Source organism: Artemia sp. Qi Xiang Cuo, chromosome 5 (assembly GCF_049724085.1).
Source record: "Artemia sp. Qi Xiang Cuo chromosome 5, ASM4972408v1, whole genome shotgun sequence".
NCBI classification, from domain to species: Eukaryota; Metazoa; Arthropoda; class Branchiopoda; order Anostraca; family Artemiidae; genus Artemia; species Artemia sp. Qi Xiang Cuo.
This window is the reverse complement of record NC_142798.1, coordinates 67,191,724-67,212,626: the sequence shown is the minus strand read 5'-3', so window position 1 is coordinate 67,212,626 and position 20,903 is coordinate 67,191,724. Positions and strand designations below refer to the sequence as shown.

The 20,903-nt window shown below is 33.3% G+C and overlaps 1 pseudogene; it reads left to right on the top strand.

Annotated features, from left to right (window-relative positions):
• Positions 1–4,040: 4,040 nt before the first annotated feature.
• On the top strand, positions 4,041–4,421 carry LOC148952414 (profilin pseudogene; annotated as a pseudogene).
• Positions 4,422–20,903: the final 16,482 nt, after the last annotated feature.

Sequence of the window (20,903 nt, the reverse complement as noted above, 5' to 3'; positions counted from 1 at the left end):
TACAGCCATGATACTGATAAATATTACACAATCCCTATTTATGTTGCAGTTATCATGGGCTAGGTGTCGTTCTTTATTGTAAAGCATTGGATGTGAGTCTCCTACTAGGTTGCTAGCTACCGCTGCAACCCGGATTTTAACTCTATAATCTTCAAACATTTGAACCTTTTATAATTTATAATGATGTATAATATAAATACTGTAATATTAACTATAGTGAAGTTGCCTATGCAAGTTAGTATAGGGAAGAGTTCGATCTTTATTATAACAAGCTATCTCTGGAAAAGAAGAAAAAAAGAAAAAAAGAAAAAAATTCCCGTTTAGGCAGAATGTTGTAGTAGCTGCCACTTTTCTTGATTTTCAAGCCAATATATTTCCCTTGCTGTTCAAATAAACTTTTCCTATATTTCAGGATGTTAGCTTTATTTTTTGTGTAGTAAAGTTTTTTATTAGTAGAAATTTGGATTGCTCTATTTTGATATTGTTTTTGGTTATTCTTTCTTTTTTTCCACTCGCGTGAGACCATATTTTTTCAAGGTTTAAAATTATTAAGTACACAATACCCCGTGTCGAGTATCTAAAACCTAGCATAAAAAAACTGATTTTTAAATTTTCAGGTATTTATCTTGTTTGAATTACAAAATTAGTATTATTGGTTAGACACCATAAATATTTTTGCAGTTTACATAATAAGTTTAGCGATTCTGGACTGAAAACTAAAATAATTGCAATTATAAGACAATAATATGGAGATACGTACTTTACGGGTTACAAACCAAAAAAAGTTTGGTTCCAGGATACAATAATAACTTTGAACTGAGATGAAAAAAAATTTTCTTCCAGGAGACAAAAAGTAAAACTAATTATAAAATTTTTATGTATTTTTGTTGTTTAAATTAAGAACTTACTATTACTGATTAGGCATCATAAATATTTTTGCAGTTTACATAATAATTTTAGCGATTAAGCCAAAAAATAAAATTTTGGTTCCAGGAGTTTCGGTTACTATTGAGACAAGTAGCTATTTTTACTATAGAGTTCATTACCATGAGCTGTTTGATTGCTTCAAAATTCAAATATCTTTGAAAAGACTGCAGTATGAAAATACATCAAAAATGCAATTTTTTTGACAAAATTGATTCTACTTTAAAAAGTATTTTATTTTTAGTTACAAAAGTGACTAGATGTTGCAAGTTCCTTTAAAATGAGCTATTATATAGCTCTCTATGATTTTCCAGTGCCCAGCTAGCTGAGCAGGAAAAAAAAGCGGAAAGAAAAAAATATCCCGTTTGTGGAGAATAACGTGGTAAAAGTCAATTTTCTTGATTTTCAAGACAATATATTTTCTTTGTTATTCAAGCCAAAGGGCGGTAAGTTTCCTTTATAACGGATTCGGACAAGGCGGTTCTAATGGTGTACTTTTTGTTTTGATCTGACTCTTTTTTTAGGAGTTGGGGGGTTTTATATTTCTTAACATTGGAGGTGATCGTCTCTTACTAGGTTGCTAGCTACCGCTGCAACCCGCATTTATTTTGGTTACTATAGATTTTTAACCCAATTAATTTCCTTTAAAATGAGCCATTGAACAACTCTCTACGATGTTCCAGTGCCAAGCTATCTCTGGATACAAAAGAAAAAAGAAAATAAAAAAGAAAAAAATATCCCGTTTAGGCAGAATGTTGTAGTAGCTGCCACTTTTCTTTATTTTCAAGCCAATATATATCCCTTGCTGTTCAAGCCAAGGGACAGAAAGTTTCCTATACAGGGGTTTCGGACAAGGCGGTTCTAATGGTGTACTTTTTGTTTTGATCTGACTCCTCTGTTAGGAACTATGGGTTTTTATATTTCTTAACATTGGACGTGATCGTCTCTTACTAGGTTGCTAGCTACCGCTGCAACCTTGATATTATTTCATGACGTCTTCAGAAACAACAATATAATTTCGTGTATTTCTATTCACGTCATAGCTCTAATTTATTTAGTAGGGTTTCAGACAAGGTAGTTCTAATGATGTACTTTTGTTTTAATCTGAATGTATTTTTAGGAGTTTTGGGTTTTTATATTTCTTAGCATTGGACTGATCGTCTCTTGCTAGGTTGCTAGCTACTGCTGCAACCCAAATTATGAGAAGCAGCCTGGCCGACTGGTCTAAGGCACTGGTGTTAGCCACCAGTCTCTTCGGAGGCGTGGGTTCAAATCTTACCTCTGGTATAGGATTATGTTTGAAAGACTGCAGTGTGAAAAGACATCAAAAATGCAGTTTTTGGTGGAAAAATTTTTTTCTCTTTTAGAAATAATATATTTTAGTTACTATAGATTTTTAACCGAATTAATTTCCTTTAAAATGAGGCATTAAAAAACTCTCTACGATGTTCCAGTGCCAAGCTATCTCCGTATACATAAGAAAAAAGAAAAAAAAAGAAAAAAATATCCCGTTTAGGCAGAATGTTGTAGTAGCTGCCACTTTTCTTGATTTTCAAGCCAATATATTTCCCTTGCTGTTCAAGCCAAGGGACAGAAAGTTTCTTATACAGGGGTTTCGGACAAGGTGGTTCTAATGGTGTACTTTTCGTTTTGATCTGATTCCTCTGTTAGGAACTATGGGTTTTTATACTTCTTAACATTGGACGTGATCGTCTCTTACTAGGTTGCTAGCTACCGCTGCAACCCGGATTACTAGCTATCGCTGCAACCCGGATATGGACTAAAGTTCGTTCTTTAATGTAAAAATTCGATGATCGAGCCTTTATGTAACCCAGATTAAAAAATTATTATCATATCTTATATGTAACTTTTATTTTATAAGTCTTCGATAGTCTAATGGTAAGTATGCCCACTTGTTACCTGGGAGAGGGGGTTCGATTCCCCGTCGGAGAGAACTTTTAATATGTTGAATTAAAAGCACTATCTTTTCAATTTAAAATTTAAAAAAGAAACTTGTTTATTTACATTCTAGCTAAAATAATGAAGATAATATGAATGAACCACAGTGTTCAGTTTCTTTGGACTTGAGTTCGTTTTTTAACTATAAATACAAACAGGAAAGAGCCTACGGCTTTTTCTTCTTTTAAATAGTAAGAGACGAAACTCAAACAATCAAGTAGCTAACTAAGTCCAATGTATGGAATGGTTTGTTATTTCAGTGATCGTCTTTTAAAGTAAATATATAAATACTGTAATCTTAACTATAGTGAAGTTGCGTATGCAAGTTAGTATAGGAAAGAGTTTGATCTTTATTATATTTTTATATTTCTTAACATTGGACTTGGTCGTCTCTTACTAGGCTGCTAGCTACCGCTGCAACCCGGATCAAACAGGGAGAGACCTATGGCTTTTTCTTAATTGGAATAGTAAGAGATGACCTGGTTAAAACCTACGATTATGACATCATTGAAAAATCTTTACCATAATTCCTTATGTAACCTAATTGACAACTACCATTGATGATGAAATATATCGGTCCTTTATGTAAGTTGCTAGCTACCGTTGCAACCCGGATAATAAACTGATTATAAACAGGAAAAACCCTACGGCTTTTTCTTCTTTGAAATAGAAAGAGACGAACCTCAAACAATCAAGTAGCTAACTAATTCCAATGTATGCAACTGTTTGTTATTCCAGTGATCTTCTTTTAATGTAATAATTCCTGAAAATTTTAAATAAAATAATTTTATTTAGCTGCTAACTGCAAAATTATTTATGATGTCTGAGTAATATTTTTTATTTTTTAATTCAAACAAAAAAAAGAAAAAATTAAAATTAGTTTTTTTTTTTGTTAGTTTCTAACTACTTAACATAAACAAAATCTAATTCGTCATTTGAAACTAAAATAATATCTAAAAATTTTAAACAAAATGATTTTATTTAACTGCAAACTGCAAAAAATTTTATGGTGTCTGAGGAATAATTTTAATTTTCTAATTCAAACCAAAAAAATACCTAAAAAATTTTAAATTAATATACTTTTCGTTTTGCTTCAAGTGACTCGTTACGTCAGTTTATGGGGTGAAAATATATTATTGAATAGAATAATTATTAAGATGAATTCTTGGATTGATCATATTAAAAGTCAATTGCTATCAAAAAGTATTTCGGAAGTTGCTATTATTGGTGTTGATGGGTCAGTTTGGGCAAAGTCTTGGGAATTTTCTGCCACAGCAGCTGAATTGAAAGCGTTTGTATCAAAATATGATTCAGATGAGTTTTCTGAGAACGGTATTATGATCGGAGGAATGAAGTATTTTTACCTTTCAAGGGATCATGGTGTTGTACGGGCAAAAAAGGGACAAAATGGCTTTCATGCAATGAAGCTGAAACAATTGTATATTATAGCTCTGTATGATGTGATAAACTGCCCACCACCTGAAGCTGCAATTACAGTGGAAAATTATGGTAATTATTTATCTAAAAGTGGGTATTGAAAAAGCAATTTGAGCATAGAAATCTGAAAGGAAAATGAAACAGCATGAAACTGTTTGAAATGGAAGTTGTAAGGATTTTAAATGAGAAACCTGGGTTTTGGTGGTAGTAATATAGTGAGGGACGATCGCGTCCCCAAAATTAAAACTACAATCACTTACAACCCTTGCATTGACTGTGGAGGGAGCGTCATCCTCAAACCAAATAACAGAAAGTTTACTATACAGGGGTTTCGGAAAAGGCGGTGGAAAAGGTGTACTTTTTGTTTTGATCTGACTCTTTTTTTAGGAGTTAGGGGTTTTTATATTTCTTAACATTGGACGTGATCGTCTCTTAATAGGTTGCTAAATACCGCTGCAACCCGGATAGCTACAGCTGAAACTTGGATAGCTTATAATACTTCAGTTACTATGGACAAAAGTTTGTTCTTTAATGTAAAATCTTCGAACATTTGAACCTTTTATAATTTATAATGATGCATAATATAAATACTGTAATCTTAACTATAGTGAAGTTGCATATGCAAGTTAGTATAGGGAAGAGTTCGATCTTTATTATAAATGGTAAACGATTATGTTTGAAAGACTGCAGTGTGAAAAGACATCAAAATGCAGTTTTTGGTGGAAAAATTTATTCTCTTTTAGAAATAATTTATTTTAGTTACTATAGATTTTTAACCCAATTAATTTCCTTTAAAATGAGCTATTGAACAATCCTCTACGATGTTCCAGTGCCAAGCTATCTCTGGATACAAAAAAAGAAAAAAAAAAGAAAAAAAGAAGAAAAAAATATCCCGTTTAGGCAGAATGTTGTAGTAGCTGCCACTTTTCTTGATTTTCAAGCCAATATATTTCCCTTGCTGTTCAAGCCAAGGGACAGAAATTTTACTATGCAGGGGTTTCGGACAAGGCGGTTCTAATGGTGTACTTTTTGTTTTGATCTGACTCTTTTTTTAAGAACTATGGGTTTTTATATTTCTTAACATTGGACGTGATCGTCTCTTACTAGGTTGCTAGCTACCGCTGCAACCCGGATATCTTCGAACATTTGAACCTTTTATAATTTATAATGATGTATAATATAAATACTGTAATCTTAAGTATAGTGAAGTTGCGTATGCAAGTTAGTATAGGGAAGAGTTCGTTCTTTATTATAACTACCGCTGCAACCTGGATAATATTTATCATAAACCATTCAGTTAGTATAGACTAAAGTTCGTTCTTTACTGTAAATTATTTAAACACTTTATACATTCCGGTGTACAGTCTATATGAAGGTTATTTAATACTGATCGGACATTCTCCAAACTTTTCAACATTATCCCAGCACAGTAATCACAGACAGAGAATAAATCTATGACATCCTCTTTCCAACCTGTACAATGAATTAGCTGTTCTCTGTCATCTTTGGGTATGTCCTGTTGTAGGTGTTCTAAAATAGTGGCCATCATTACATCAAAACCTTTCTTATTTGAAAGGGATCTTAGACTCTTCAATTGGTATTTTGTCTTTATCTACTCACAACTGTCACAATGCAATGTGGGGTATACATCTCTGTTGTTAGCTACCTTATCAAGGCTCTCACCAAATAATTTTACTATTGTATTTTCATCCATAAAAACTCTAATATTGCTATCACCGTAAATGAAGTCTTGACTATTATTACGACAGAGTCTACTTGACACTTCTTCTATATAATGACTTAGTTCCTTGTATGAGCCCTCGACTTTTATTAGATTAATATGTTGTATAATCTTACATTTTGATACTGCCTTATATACGCTATTAATGAAACAGTTCAAGACAGGAAACTGTGGAGCTAATGCCCCTAGAGAACGCAAATAGCTCTGACATCCCTCATTTGGGCTACAGTATAACGAATGCCCATGCTTTCTTGTGTCCCTGTAATTGATTTCACAATAATCAAAGCCACCAAGGTAGAAATTAACCACTTTGTCAGTTGAAAATTTTAATGCTATATTATTTTCAAGGATATCAAAAAGAATTTGACATAATTCAATATCCGTCGGATAGAGCTTGCAGATATCAAGGTGACATTGCCAAGTAACCTGCTGCCCAATTTTTGGTTTTGAATTTTTACTCAGATTGTTATAGGTGACTTCAGCCATCATAATTTCCTTGTCAGATCTAGATTCAGAGCATTTTTCAATAGTTGTCTCGTACTTTTCAGGACAGTTTGTTCTACTACACAGAGAATTTTTTGCCAAATATTCAGAAGAACTAAAAGAACTGTTTGAAACACAGTTAGAAATGCTTTTTTCTTGAGTCGGTGTTGCAGGAATTTGTTCTAAATCATTAGTCTTACAAACAAATTTACTAATAACCCTAACAGGCTCGTTTTCGCCATAATTGAAAAACATTGCTTTTCCTTCGCTGTTGATAGGTATGCTTGTATATATATTTTTATTGCTGCTACATAAACTGCAATTGCTCCTTCCAAAATTAATATACGAATTTTCAAAGAAGTACGCCTCCGTATATTCACTGTGTTGTCGAACATTTTCCATTGCATCTATAAACTGTTCCGCAGTTGCCAATTCATACCTTGGGAGCTTTTCGTTAAACTGACAACATTTCTTTTGGATATTACTATGAAGCTTTGCCAAAGAATTTCTAGCCGACTTTTCAACAGCATCCGCTCTTTCAAAGAGAATTTTAATCTGTAATTTTGAATACTTTTCGTGATCCCGATAAAACATGCGTAAAATGTTTCTCAATTTACAAAGATCAGCCTGCATTTTTGCCATCTTCTTGTATTTCTGAATGTAATTTTTCCCTTTGTCCTTATGCGTTCTTCGGTACAACCTCGCAGAGAATTTAATTTTTTCATTATAGATTTTGTCACCCCAGTAACGCTCCTTGATCTTTTGTTTGGCTGTCTCAATTTTTACTTCTCGATACACCTGGACGGTTGAATACCTTTGCTTTTGGTTTTTCTTATATTTGATGCGGTAATCTTCATCATTGTCATAACTATCCTTGAACTTTTGTTTGGCTGTCTCAATTTTTGCATGTCTATAATCTTCATCATTTTGATAACAAATCTTGCTGTTTTGTTTTGCTCTCTCAATTTTTACTTCTCAATACGCCTGGTTGGTTCAATACCTTTGCTTTTCTCTTTTCAAGATACTATCTCTGTTGTTTGTGTAGTACTGTTTTTTTAACTTGCGTGCAGCTTGCTTGATTGAAACCATTATGTAATTATGAATGAGAACATTTACAGTTCTGACGCTTCTTATATAGTAATTATGACGTCATGGCGTAATGATATTATTTCATGATGACGTCATGGCGCAATGATATTATTTCATGACGTCTTCAGAAACCACAACATAATATCGTGTTTTTCTATTCACGTCATAGCTCTAATATAAAACTATCACGACATTCATTATTTATCTAGTAGGGTTTCAGACAAGGTAGTTCTAATGATGTACTTTTGTTTTGATCTGACTCTATTTTTAGGAGTTTTGTTATATTTCTTAGCATTGGACTGATCGTCTCTTACTAGGTTGCTAGCTACTGCTGCAACCCAGATTCAGATATATATTATTTATGAGAGGCAGCCTGGCCGAGTGGTCCAAGGCACTGGTGTTAGCCACCAGTCTCTTCAGATACGTGGGTTCAAATCTTACCGCTGGTATAATGTTTGAAATACTGCAGTGTGAAAAGACATCGAAAATGCAATTTTTGGTGGGAAAATTTATTCTCTTTTAGAAATAATTTATTTTAGTTACAAAAGGTTTTTAACCCAACTAATTTCCTTTAAAATGAGCCATTGAACAACTCTCTACGATGTTCCAGTGCCAAGCTATCTCTGGAAAAGAAAGAAAAAAAGAAAAAAAATATCCCGTTTGTGGAGAATAACGTGGTAAAAGTCAATTTGCTTGATTTTCAAGCCAATATATTTTTTTTTATTCAAGCCAAAGGGCGGTATGTTTCCTTTATAGAGGTTTCGGACAAGGCGGTTCTAATGGTGTACTTTTTGTTTTGATCTGATTCCTCTGTTAGGAACTATGGGTTTTTATATTTCTTAACATTGGACGTGATCGTCTCTTACTAGGTTGCTAGCTACCGCTGCAACCCGGATCTATGACATCCTCTTTCCAACTTGTACAATGAATTAGCTGTTCTCTGTCATCTTTGGGTATGTCCTGTTGTAGGTGTTCTAAAATCGTGGCCATCATTACATCAAAACCTTTCTTATTTGAAAGGGATCTTCGACTCTTCAATTTGTATTTTGTCTTTATCTGCTCGTAACTGTCACAATGCATTGTGGGGTATACATCCCTGATGTTAGCTACCTTATCAAGGCTCTCACCAAATAATTTTATTATTGTATTTTCATCCACAGAAACTCTAATATTGCTATCACCGTAGATGAAGTCATGACTATTATTACGACAGAGTCTACTTGACACTTCTTCTATATAATGACTTAGTTCCTTGTACGAGCCCTCGACTTTTAGTAGATTAATGTTGTATAATCTTAGATTTTGATACTGCCTTATATACGCTATTAATGAAACAGGTCAAGACAGGAAAATGTGGAGCTAGTGCCCTTAGAGAACGCAAATAGCTCTGACATCCCTCATTTGGGCTACAGTATAACGATTGCCCATGCTTTCTTGTGTCCCTGTAATTGATTTAACAATAATCCAAGCCGCCAAGGTAGAAATTAACCACTTTGTCAGTTGAAAATTTTAATGCTATATTATTTTCAAGGATATCAAAAAGAATTTGACATAATTCAATATCCGTCGGATAGAGCTTGCAGATATCAGGGTGACATTGCCAAGTAACCTGCTGCCCAATTTTTGGTTTCGAATGTTTACTCAGATTGTATAGGTGACTTCAGCCATCATAATTTCCTTGTCAGATCTAGATTCAGAGCATTTTTCAATAGTTGTCTCGTACTTTTCAGGACAGTTTGTTCTACTACACAGAGAATGTTTATGTCACGTATCAAGTATCAAGAACCTAACAAAAAATTAAACTAATTTTTAAATTTTCAGGTATTTTTCTAGTCTAAATTAAGATTAAAACTATTGTTCAGACACCATAAATATTTTTGCAGTTTATAACTTTAGCGATTCTGAACTAAAAACGAAAATAAAATAAAAATTAATTTTTTAAATTTTTACGTCACGTCGCTCATTAAGTCATATGTGGTTATTAGTACACAATAGGTTTTAGATATTACGTCATGTCACTTACTACTTCATATATGATTATTAGTAGATAATCGGTAATTTTATAATAGAGTTCGTTCTTTATTATAATAAAAAATTAAGTTTTCCGTAAAAAATAATTAATTTTTTTTAAAATTAAGTAGAAATGGCACTAGATCTAGAGATTTCCTTTAAAATGAGCCATTGAACAGCTCTCTACGATGTTCCAGTGCCAAGCTATCTGTGGAAAAGAAGAAGAAGAAGAAGAAAGAAAAAAATATCCCGTTTGTGGGATATTTTTTCTTGGCCGAGTGGTCCAAGGCACTGGTGTTAGTCACCACTCTCTTCGGAGGTGTGGGTTCAAATCCTACCACTGGTATACGATTATGACGTCATTGATCAATCTTTAATATGATTTCATGACGTCATCAGAAACAACAATATAATTTCGTGTTTTTCTATTCACGTCATAGCTCTAATATAAAGCTATGACGACATTCATTATTTATCTAGTAGGGTTTCAGACAAGGTAGTTCTAATGATGTACTTTTGTTTTGATCTTACTCCATTTTTAGGAGTTTTGGGTTTTTATATTTCTTAGCATGGGACTGATCGTCTCTTACTAGGTTGCTAGCTACTGCTGCAACCCAAATTATAAGAGGCAGCCTGGCCGAGTGGTCCAAAACACTGGTGTTAGCCACCAGTCTCTTTGGAGGCGTGGGTTCAAATCTTACCGCTGGTATACGATTATGTTTGAAAGACTGTAGTGTGAAAAGACATCAAAAATGCAGTTTTTGGTGGAAAAATTTATTCTCTTTTAGAAATAATTTATTTTAGTTACTATAGATTTTTAACCCAATTAATTTCCTTTAAAATGAGCTATTGAACAACCCTCTACGATGTTCCAGTGCCAAGCTATCTGTGGAAAAGAAAAAAGAAAAGAGAAAAAAAATATCCCGTTTGGGGAGAATAACATGGTTAAAGTCAATTTTCTTGATTTTCAAGCCAATATATTTCCCTTGCTGTTCAAGCCAAGGGACAGAAAGTTTCCTAAACAGGGGTTTGGGACAAGGCGGTTCTAATGGTGTACTTTTTGTTTTGATCTGACTCCTTTGTTAGGAACTATGGGCTTTTATATTTCTTAACATTGGACGTGATCGTCTCTTACTAGGTTGCTAGCTACCGCTGCAACCCGGATGCAGTGTGAAAAGACATCGAAAATGCAGTTTTTGGTGGAAAAATTTATTCTTTTTTAGAAATAATTTATTTTAGTTACTATTGATTTTTAACCCAATTAATTTCCTTTAAAATCAGCTATTGAACAACCCTCTACGATGTTCCAGTGCCAAGCTATCTGTGGAAAAGAAAGAAAAAAAGAAAAAAATATCCCGTTTTGGGAGAATAACGTGGTTAAAGTCAATTTTCTTGATATTCAACCCAATATATTTCCCTTGCTGTTCAAGCCAAGGGACAGAAAGTTTACTATACAGGGGTTTCGGACAAGGCGGTTCTAATGGTGTACTTTTTGTTTTGATCTGACTCCTTTGTTAGGAACTATGGGTTTTTATATTTCTTAACATTGGACGTGATCGTCTCTTACTAGGTTGCTAGCTACCGCTGCAACCCGCATTATGATGAACTATATCGTTCCTTTATGTAAGTAGCTAGCTACCACTGCAGACCCGGATAATAAACTGATTACAAACAGGAAAAAGCCTATGGCTTTTTCTTCTTTGAAATAGTAAGATACGAACCTCAAACAATCAAGTAGCTAACTATTTCAAATGTATTTAATTGTTTTTTATTCCAATGTTCGTCTTTTAATGTAAACTACTACGTGAGATCTTCTTGACTACCACCATTTATGATCTATCCTTATGTCCCACGATACAAGTTTGTAAAGGAAAGAGTTCGCTATTCAAACCAAGGGACAGAAAGTTTCCTATATAGGGGTCTCGGACAAGGCGGTTCTAATGGTGTTCCTTTTGTTTTGATCTGACCTTTTTTAGGAGTTATAGGTTTTTATATTTCTTAACATTGGAAGGGATCGTCTCTTACTAGGTTGCTAGCTACCGCTGCAACCCAGATTGACAACCCAGATTATGAAAACCCTGATTACAAAAAGGAAAAAGCCTACGGCTTTTTCTTCTTTGGAGTAGTAAGAGACGACTCTCAAAGAATCAGGCAGCAAACTAAGTCCAATGTATACATTGGTTTGGTCTTCTAATGATCGTCTTTTAATATAATTTGGTACAACCTTGCAGATAATTTAATTTTTTCATTATAGCTTTTGTCATCCCAGTATCTACCCATTATTCTGGTAGCAAATTTTTTCTTATGTTTGTTTCGGTAATCTATATCGTTATCATACAGTTCCTTGCTCTTTTGTTTGGTTGTCTCAATTGTTGCTTCTATGTAATCTTCATCATTATCATGCCGTTCCTTACTCTTTTGTTTGACTGTCTCAATTTTCGCATGTCTATAAACTACATCATTATAATAACGCTGTCTATCACTATCAATTTTCGCATCTCGATACGCCTTGACGGTTGAATACCTTTGCTTTTCTCTTTTCAAGATGCTATCTCTGTTTTTTTGGCAGTACTGTTTTTTTAACTTGCGTGTAGCTGGCTTGATTTAAACCATTATGTAACCATTAGTTGAATGTTTAAGTAACGTATGAAGTATCAAGAACCTAACAAAAAAAATAAACTAATTTTTAAATTTTCAGGTATTTTTCTAGTCTAAATTAAAAGATGAAAACTATTGTTCAGACACCATAAATATTTTTGGAATTTATAACTTTAGCGATTCTGAACTAAAAACGAAAATAAAATAAAAATTAATTTTTTCAAATTTTACGTCACGTCGCTCATTAAGTCATATATGGTTATTAGTACAAAATAGGTTTTAGATATTACGTCATGTCACTTATTACGTCATATATGGTTATTAGTAGATAATCGGTAAAATATTCGTTCTTTATTATAATTTAAAATGATCCATTGAACAACTCTCTACGATGTTCCAGTGCTAAGTTATCTATGGAATATAAAGTTTAAAATACAACCTTACCACGAACTGTTTGATTGTTTCAAAAATCAAATGTCTTTGAAAAGACAGCAGTATAGAAAGACATCAAAAATACAGTTTTTAGTGGGAAAATTTATCCTGTTTTAAAATAATTTGTTTTAGTTACAAAATGTTTTTAACCCAATTAATTTCCTTTAAAATGAGCCATTGAACAACTCTCTACGATGTTCCAGTGCAAAGCTATCTCTGGAAAAGAAGAAAAAAAGAAAAAAATATCCCGTTTGTGGAGAATAACGTGGTTAAAGTCAATTTTCTTGATTTTAAAGCCAATATATTTCCCTTGCTGTTCAAGCCAAAGGGCGGTAAGTTTCCTTTCAAGGGGTTTCGGACAAGGCGGTTCTAATGGTGTACTTTTTGTTTTGATCTGACTCCTTTTTTAGGAACTATGGGTTTTTACATTTCTTAACATTGGACATGATCGTCTTTTATTAGGTTGCTATCTACCGCTGCAACCCGGATTACTGTAAAACTATCAAAACACTTTTTAAGTCTGATGAAGACTTAACTGATGTGACAAAAATAAGGTTGCAAGTCGACGATTTTTTTTTTTTTGCCTTATTATAATTGGTATGGTGAAATAATAATATGTATGTGGTTCTTAAATCATACTTCTTTATGGCCCCATTTGGTCTAGTCGCTAGGATAGTTAACTTTCACTTAAGAGGACCGGGTTCGTTTCCAGGTGTGGGAAAATTTTTAACTCTATAATCATTGAACATTCGAACCTTTTATAATTTATAATGATGTATAATATAAATACTGTAATCTTCACTATAGTGAAGTTGCCTATGCAAGTTAGTATAGGGAAGAGTTCGATCTTTATTATAATATCCCTGGAACCACCATATATCAGTTACTATGGGTGAGAGATCGTTCTTTACTGTAAAAAACCCGGATAATATAAACCACCTTATATTAGTTACTATGGGCCAGAGATCGTTCTTTACTGTAACATTGATCAATCTTTAACATTAATTATAATCTTATTTTAGCTACAATGGGCTGGAAGTTTGTTCTTTAATGTAAACAAAGTCTAATGTATGTAATGGTTTGTTATTCAAATGATCGTCCTTTAATGTAACTACGTAACTCATTTTAAAGGTAAAACTCTTTCTAATTGATTACAAACAGGAAAAAGCCTACGGCTTTTTCTTCTTTGAAATAGTAAAAGACTAGCCTCAAACACTCAAGGAGCTAACTAAATCAAATGTATGTATCGGGTTTTTATTCCAATGACCGTCTTTTAGTGGTTATTTTTTCTTTTTTTCCCCTCGCGTGAGACCATATTTTTTCAATTACTATGTAACGAAGGTTGTTCTTTACTAAGTTTCAGCTTTATCCGGTAAAACTTACATAGTCCCCATTTTTCATGAGCCATATTGATTCTTTATGTATTATCCTATAAAGTTAATTGATCCAAAATTGTATTGGATAATTTTCAAACATTTTTATTACGTCTTAGAAACCATAAACTGAATGGTATATTTATATTAGACATTGCCTCGGTCCAGTGGAGATGGACTCGTCCTTCAGCTAAGAAGGATTTTAGTTCAGAACACTAAGAGTTAACGATCGATCTTAAATGATAAAATCACAAACAGGATAAAGCCTATGGCTTTTTCTTATTTGGAATAATGAGAGACGAACTTCGAAGAGTCAGGCAGCTAACTAAGTCTAATGTTTGCCATGGTTTGCTCTTTAGTAGGTTTCAGCCATCTCTACAGCCATGATACTGATGAAAATTATATAATCCCTATTTACTTTTCAGTTAACATGGGCTAGATGTCGTTCTTTACTATAAATGTTTTTAACCCCGTTAATTTTCTTTAAAATGAGCCATTGAACACCTCTTAGGATGTTCCAGTGCCAAGCTATCTGTGGAAATACTAACCTATACTATAATTAAGTAGCGTATAAGATTTAGTATAGGCAAGAGGTCATTCTTTATTATAGTTTCCTTTAAAATGACCAATTAAAAATAAACTAAACCGTTAACCATTAATAATAACCTGGTTACAAACAGGAAAAATCCTATGGCTTTTTCTTCTTTGAAATAGTAAGAGACGAACCTCAATCAATCAAGTGGCAGACTAATTCCAATGTATGCAATGGTTTGATATTCCAATGCTCGTATTTTAATGTAAAAATTTTGTCAAAAGTTCGTTCTTGACTATAAAACTCTACTAACCTATACTAGAGTTAAGTGGCCTATAGAATTTAGTATAGGCAAGAGGTCGTTCTTTATTATACATTTTTTGCAAAAAAACTGATTTTATTTTAATAATAATTTGTTTTAATTACAAAAGGTTTTTAACCCCGTTAATTTTCTTTAAAATGAGCCATTGAACAACTCTCTACGATGTTCCAGTGCCAGCTATCTTTGGAATTACTAACCTATATTATAATTAAGTGGCGTATAAAATTTAGTATAGACAAGAGGTCGTTCTTTATTAAATTCCAGTTAACAAATAATTTTTTTGTTAAAACCCCCAAAACATTACTGCATTTTAAATAATAATGGATAATTATATAAAATGAAACCGTATTGACAAACACCATTTATGATGAACTATATCGTTTCTTTATGTAAATGCTAGCTACCGCTGCAACCCTGCTTCGTTCTTTATTATAATAACTACCATTGCAACCCGCATTACAAACAGGAAAAAGCCTACGGCTCTTTCTTCTTTGAAATAGTAAGAGACGAACCTCAAAAACTTAAGTCTCTAGCTAAGTCCAATGTATGTAATGGTTTGTTATTGTAATGATCTTCTTTTAATGTAATTTCATGAGAAATATGATTCTATTTTAAAAATAATTTGTTTTATAAATGCAAAAGGTTTTTAACCCCATTAAATCTCCTTTAAAATGAGCCATTAAACAACTCTCTACGATGTTCCAGTGCCAAGCTATCTGTGGAGTTACTAAACTATGCTATAATCAAGTAGCGTATAAAATTTAGTATAGGCAAGAGGTCGTTACTTATTACAATTTTAAAAATAGTAAGAGACGAACCTCAAACAATCAAGTAGCTAACTAATTCCAATGTATACAATTGTCGTCTTTTAATGTATTTTTATTGGAAAATTTTAATATATTGACCTTAAATGTAACTGTACTAGCCTATGCTACAGTTAAGTGGCCTATAAAATTTAGTATAGGCAAGAGGTCGTTCCTTATTAAATCTTTTTTAAGAACTATGGGTTTTTATATTTCTTAACATTGGACGTGATCGTCTCTTACTAGGTTGCTAGCTACCGCTGCAACCCGGATTACGACGAACCCTATTGATCCTTTTATGTACTTGTAGCTACCCCTGGCGCCACTGTATATCAGTTACTATTGTCGAGAGATCGTTCTTTACTGTAATTAAGCCAAAAAAGAAAATTTTGGTTCCAGGAGTTTCGGTTACTATTGAGACAAGTAGCTATTATTACTATAGAGTTCATTACCATGAACTGTTTGATTGCTTCAAAATTGAAACATCTTTGAAAAGACTGCAGCATGAAAATACATCAAAAATGCAATTTTTTGACAAAATTGATTCTACTTTAAAAAGTATTTTATTTTTAATTACAAAAGTGACTAGATGTTGCAATTTCCTTTAAAATGAGCTATTATACAGATCTCTATGATTTTCCAGTGCCTAGCTAGCTGAGAAGAAAAATCAAGCGGAAAGAAAAAGATATCCCGTTTGTGGAGAATAACGTGGTAAAAGTCAATTTTCTTGATTTTCAAGCCAATATATTTTATTTGTTATTCAAGCCAAAGGGCGGTAAGTTTCCATAACAGAGGTTTCGGACAAGGTGGTTCTAATGGTATACTTTTTGTTTTGATCTGACTCTTTTTTTAGGAGTTAGGGGTTTTATATTTCTTTACATTGGAGGTGATCGTCTCTTGCTAGGTTGCTAGCTACCGCTGCAACCCGGATTAAAGGTAGAACTCTTTCTAATTGATTACAAACAGGAAAAAGCCTACGGCTTTTTCTTCTTTGAAATAGTAAGAGACTAGCCTCAAACAATCAAGTAGCTAACTAAATCAAATGTATGTATTGGGTTTTTATTCCAATGACCGTCTTTTAGTGGAAAATTTTAATATATTGACCTTAAATATAATAACTGTACTAGCCTATACTATAGTTAAGTGGTCTATAAAATTTAGTATAGGCAAGAGGTCGTTCTTTATTATAATCAGCCTGCATTTTTGCCATCTTCTTGTATTTCTGAATGTAATTTTTCCCTTTGTCCTTATGCGTTCTTCGGTACAACCTCGCAGAGAATTTAATTTTTTCATTATAGCTTTTGTCACCCCAGTATCTACCCATTATTTTGGTAGCAACTTTTTTCTTATGTTTGTTTCGGTAATCTATATCGTTATCATACCGTTCCTTGCTCTTATGTTTGGCTGTCTCAATTTTCGCATGTCTATAAACTACATCATTATAATAACGCTGTTTGTCACTATCAATTTCCGCCTCTCGATACGCCTGGTCGGTTGAATACCTTTCCTTTTCTCTTTTCAAGATGCTATCTCTGTTTTTTTGGTAGTACTCTTTTTTTAACTTGCGTGTAGCTTGCTTGATTGAAACCATTATGTAACCATTAGTTGAATTTTTATGTCCCGTATCAAGTATCAAGAACCTAACAAAAACTTAAACTAATTTTTAAATTTTCAGATATTTTTCTAGTCTAAATTAAAAGATTAAAACTATTGTTCAGATACCATAAATATTTTTGCAGTTTATAACTTTATTGATTCTGAACTAAAAACGAAAAAAAAATAAAAATTAATTTTTTCAATTTTTACGTCACGTCGCTCATTAAGTCATGTATGGTTATTAGTACAAAATAGGTTTTAGATATTACGTCATGTCACGTATTACGTCATATATGGTTATTAGTAGATAATCGGTAAAATATTCGTTCTTTATTATAACTTAACATTGGACGTGATCGTCTCTTACTAGGTTGCTAGCTACCGCTGCAACCCGGATACACCTGGAACCACCATATATCAGTTAGTATGGGAGAGAGATCGTTCTTTACTGTAAATTTTGTTTTGATCTGACTCCTCTGTTAGGAAATATGGGTTTTTATTTTTCTTAACATTGGACGTGATCGTCTCTTACTAGGTTGCAGCGGTTGCTACCGCTGCAACCGCTGTAAAGAATTTACTGTAATATCAGTTACTATGGGCAAGAGTTCGTTCTTTATTGTAAACTACCGGTGCAACCCGGTAGGTTGCTAGCTACCGCTGCAACCCGGATAATAATTGACAAACACCATTTATGATGAGCTACATCGGTCCTTTATGTAATATTTAATCATGAATGAGACCATTTACATCTTTGTCGCTTTTTATATAGTAATTACCATGGAATATCCTTCGTTCTTTAATGTAATACTGGCTAGAGTTCGTTCTTTACTATAGCACTGAGTCTAATGTATGCAATGGCTTGTTATTCCAATTACCACGTTTTAATGTAAACAATTAACTAATCGTCTATATAATTATTCCTTTTATTATTTCAGTTCGTTCCTTAATGTAAAAATTACAAACAGGAAAAAGTCTACGGCTTTTTCTTCTTTGGAAATAGTAAGAGACGATCCTCAAACAATCAGACAGCCAACTAGGTTTATAATTTGTTCTTTAACATAAACGTCATTAATCGGATATTTTAATAAATCCTTTATGGTCTAGAGGTTGGGATAGCTCTCACCCAGTTGGCTTGAGTTCAAATTTTGTATGGGAAATTTTAACTTATGATGATTTCTTAAGGAACATAATTAAAATTTCTTAATGTAATAAAAATAATTTATTTTAATTACAAGAAGTTTTTAACCCCATTAATTTTCTTTAAATGAGCCATTGAACAACTCTCTACTATGTTCCAGTGCCAAGCTATCTGTTGAATTACTAGCCTATACTATAATTAAGTGGCGTATAAAATTTAGTATAGGCAAGAGGTCGTTCTTTATTATAAACTGCTTTGATCTAACCATTATTCTAATCAAGAATGAGAGAATTTTCAGTTTTGACTTTCCTTATATACTAATTATGACGTCACTCTATTCACGTCATAGCTCTAATATAAAACTATGATGACGTTCATTATTTATCTAGTAGGGTTTCAGACAAGGTATTTCTAATGATGTACTTTTGTTTTGATCTGACTCTATTTTTAGGAGTTTTGGGTTTTTATATTTCTTAGCATTGGACTGATCGTCTATTACTAGGTTGCTAGCTACTGCTGCAACCCAAATTCACATATATATTTATTTATGAGAGGCAGCCTGGCCGAGTGGTCCAAGGCACTGGTGTTAGCCACCAGTCTCTTCAGAGGCGTGGGTTCAATTCTTACCGCTGGTATACGATTATGTTTGAAAGACTGCAGTGTGAAAAGACATCAAAATGCAGTTTTTGGAGTGGTCCAAGGCACTCGTGTTACCCACCAGTCTCTTCGGAAGCGTGGGTTCAAATCCTACCGCTGGTATACGATTATGTTTGAAAGACTGCAGTGTGAAAAGACATCAAAAATGCAGTTTTTGGTGGAAAAATTTATTCTCTTTTAGAAATAATTAATTTTAGTTACTATAGATTTTTAACCCAATTAATTTCCTTTAAAATGAGCTATTGAACAACCCTCTACGATGTTCCAGTGCCAAGCTATCTCTGGATACAAAAAAAGAAAAAAAGAAAAAAGAAAAAAATATCCCGTTTGTGGAGAATAACGTGGTTCAAGTCAATTTTCTTGATTTTCAAGACAATATATTTCCCTTGCTGTTCAAGCCAAGGGACAGAAAGTTTCCTATACAGGGGTTTCCGACAAGGCGGTTCTAATGGTGTACTTTTTGTTTTGATCTGACTCTTTTGTTAGGAACTATGGGTTTTTATATTTCTTAACATTGGACGTGATCGTCTCTTACTAGGTTGCTAGCTACCGCTGCAACCCGGATTCTTGATTTTCAAGTCAATATATTTTCCTTGTTATTCAAGCCAAAGGGCGGTAAGTTTCCCTTATAGGAATTTCGGACAAGGCGATTCTAATGGTGTACTTTTTGTTTTGATCTTACATTTTTCTTAGGAGTTATGGGTTTTTATATTTCTTAAAATTGGACGTGATCGTCTCTTACTTGGTTGCTAGCTACCGCTGCAACCCGGATTATGTAATACTAACTACATCCAACGACTATGACGTCATTGATCAATATTTTATATAAAAAACGAAGTTTTTCGTAAAAAATACTTAATTGAAAAAAAAATAAGTGCAAAAGAGGCTAGATCTAGAGATTTTCTTTAAAATGAGCCATTGAACAACTCTCTACGATGTTCCAGTGCCAAGCTATCTGTGGAAAAGAAGAAAGAAAAAAATATCCCGTTTAGGCAGAATGTTGTAGTAGCTGCTACTTTCCTTGATTTTCAACCCAATATATTTCCCTTGCTGTTAAAGTCAAGGGACAGAAAGTTTCCTATACAGGGGTTTCGGACAAGGCGCTTCTAATGGTGTACTTTTTGTTTTGATCTGAATCCTTTTTTAGGAACTATGGGTTTTTATATTTCTTAACATTGGACGTGATCGTCTCTTGCTAGGTTTCTATCTACCGCTGCAACCCGGATATTTATATACAGGGGTTTCGGACAAGGCGGTTCTAATGGTGTCCTTTTTTCTTTGATCTGACTCCTTTTTTAGGAGTTAGGGTTTTTTATATTTCTTAATATTGGGCGTGATTGTCTCTTACTAGGTTGCTAGCTACCGCTGCAACCCGGAAATAGTTACTATGTGCCGTGGTTTGTTCTTTACTAGGTTTCAGCTATATCCGATGAAATTTATGCTATAAGAGATCATAAAATAATTAATTACCTTTCTATATATATCTCATATGGTCTAGTGGTTTAGGATAGTTGGCTTTCAATTAATTGGCTTGGGTTCAAATCCCGGTACGGGAATTATTTTTAAACAAAATTAGATGAAATTAATTAGCTAATTTGACAAGACATAGTAGGTGACTAAGGGCAAGAGTTCGTTCTTTACTATAACAACCAGGATGACGTCAGTTGCAACTTGGAATTCGTTTTATGCTATATCATTACAAACAGGAAAAAGCCTACGGCTTTTTCTTTTTTGAAATAGTAAGAGACGAACCACAAATAACTACCCCTGGAACCACCATATATCAGTTACTATGCATGAGCGATCGTT